We start from the raw sequence: 2,743 nt of genomic DNA on the forward strand, positions 1-2,743 counted from the left end.
CTCTACTAGATGATAGCCGTTGGAGTGAGTGAAATACAAGAGTGAGATAAAAAGAGAGGAAGAGTTTCCGAACGCAGCCCATTTTAAGTACTGTCTTAAGATGTCATGAACCAATCACAGAGCCATATTCGCATCTTAAGACATTATTTAAGACGCTCTTGAAATAAGATTCGACTATGAATACTGCCTATGAATACAGGCCAAAGTCGAATATACATACGCGGGGGTTGCGATATTTCGCGCGAAGAACAAAATCCAGATATATATATAATAGAAAATCACAATAACATCAGAATTACGAGAAAATTATTGAATTATGATCGAAACATTTTTTAAGCTACATTCCTATATTTATTGCCAGTAATCTATAGTTTATGTTATAAATTTTCATGGACGTAAGAATACATGGACGGAGCGAAAAGTGCGATTATAGACGAAAGGCTATGAAGCCCAAGGGGCAAAAGGATTACATCGTCACGGCCATGTTTGTGCCGGAGTTTATATCTATCACTGAAATATACGTGTCCGGTAACTGATTGAGCAACCGCCGTGTACAGGTAGAACAGGTCAAAATAATCATAAAAGTTATATAGGGTGCGGCAAAAGTATCGGACCGGTAAAATATCTCGAAAAATATAAGTTTTACAGAAAATTGCTTTAGATAAAAGCTATAAGTCTTAGGAAAATCTATTTACTGATATTAACAGTTTGACCTTGGGTGACATTTCGAGGTCAGGTCGAGATCAACATTGCTTTTTTAAATAGAAACATATACTTTTTACTACGGAATTTTATTCTACGTAAAGAAACAAACAAGTTTTGTTTGAAAACATTTTTTATATAACCTCTATTTTCTAAGATATTTACGGAAATATCTACAAAATTATTGGTTTCAATAATTTTTTACTCGAATTTTATCAATTTTACCGAAAAATAACAAAAGATAAAAATTGTTTATTTTTTCTCATAGAGCTCTGAGAATTTTTTCAGAATTTTTTAATTAACTTTTTAGTACTTCAAGAAAATGCAAGAAAATGCAGTACTAAAAAGTTAATTAAAAAATTCTGAAAAAATTTTCGGAGCTCTATGAAATGAAAGTAGAAAATTTTTATCTCTTGCTATTTTTTGGTAAAGTTGATAGAATTTGAATAAAAAATTATTGAAACCAATAATTTTGTAAATATTTCCGCAAATATCTTAGAAAATAGAGGTTATATAAAAAATGTTTTCAAACAAAAATTATGTGTTTCTTCACGTAGAATAAAATTCCGTAATAAAAAATATGTTTCTATTTAAAAAAGCAATATTGACCTCGACCTGACCTCGAAATGTCATCCAAGGTCAAACTGTTAAAATCAGTAAATAGATTTTCTTAAGACTTATAGCTTTTATCTAAAGCAATTTTCTGTAAAACTTATATTGTTCGAGATATTTTACCGGTCCGATACTTTTGCCGCCCTGTATACCCTGTATACCATTTTGAAATTTTTTCAATATTTATTCCGTAATTAATTAAAATGTATAAACAAATGAGTTCACGAGAAGCGGCTCACACAGCAGAGATGTCCAAAATATATCACAGGGATATCCTAAAGTTATATTTGGGATATGTGATATCTTCAAGATACCCCTATGATGTGGGACATTCCTGCTATATGAAGGTAGGACAGGCTCTATGTGTAAAAGAAATGGCTTACCTCTTAGCAACGATGAGTAAACAGCTGATTTCGAGACGGAGTAACAAGCGACACGTATACGTTACTCCGCCTCGAAATCAGCTGTTTATTTATCGTTGCTAAGAGGTAAGCCATTTCTTTTACACACATAGCTTGTCTTACCACTTCTCGTGAACTCATTCGTTTTATTCATTTTAATTAATTACAGAATAAATATTGAGAAAATTTCAAAATGGTATATAACTTTTATGATTATTTTGACCCGTTCTACCCGTACACAGCGGTTGCTCGATCAGTTACTGGACACCCTGTATACTGACCTGGTTTACATCGTGCACTTGATACGCGTACTAAATAGTAACTTTCTATTAGATAATCTTAATATCGACAATGCATATCAACGGCGACGCATTCAATACGTCTTGTTAATGAGTATTATACTAGCTTAATATACCGTTGTTTATATATATCATCGATATTAAGATTATCTAATAGAAAATTACTATTTAGTACGCGTATCAAGTGCACGATGTAAACCAGGTCAGTATACAGGGTGTCCAGTAACTGATCGAGCAACCGCTGTGTACGGGTAGAACGGGTCAAAATAATCATAAAAGTTATATACCATTTTGAAATTTTCTCAATATTTATTCTGTAATTAATTAAAATGAATAAAACGAATGAGTTCACGAGAAGTGGTAAGACAAGCTATGTGTGTAAAAGAAATGGCTTACCTCTTAGCAACGATAAATAAACAGCTGATTTCGAGGCGGAGTAACGTATACGTGTCGCTTGTTACTCCGTCTCGAAATCAGCTGTTTACTCATCGTTGCTAAGAGGTAAGCCATTTCTTTTACACATAGAGCCTGTCCTACCTTCATATAGCAGGAATGTCCCACATCATAGGGGTATCTTGAAGATATCACATATCCCAAATATAACTTTAGGATATCCCTGTGATATATTTTGGACATCTCTGCTGTGTGAGCCGCTTCTCGTGAACTCATTTGTTTATACATTTTAATTAATTACGGAATAAATATTGAAAAAATTTCAAAATGGTATAC

Source organism: Odontomachus brunneus, unplaced genomic scaffold, assembly GCF_010583005.1.
Source record: "Odontomachus brunneus isolate Ranch 3 - 2012 unplaced genomic scaffold, Obru_v1 Obru_scaffold_064, whole genome shotgun sequence".
Lineage (NCBI taxonomy): Eukaryota > Metazoa > Arthropoda > Insecta > Hymenoptera > Formicidae > Odontomachus > Odontomachus brunneus.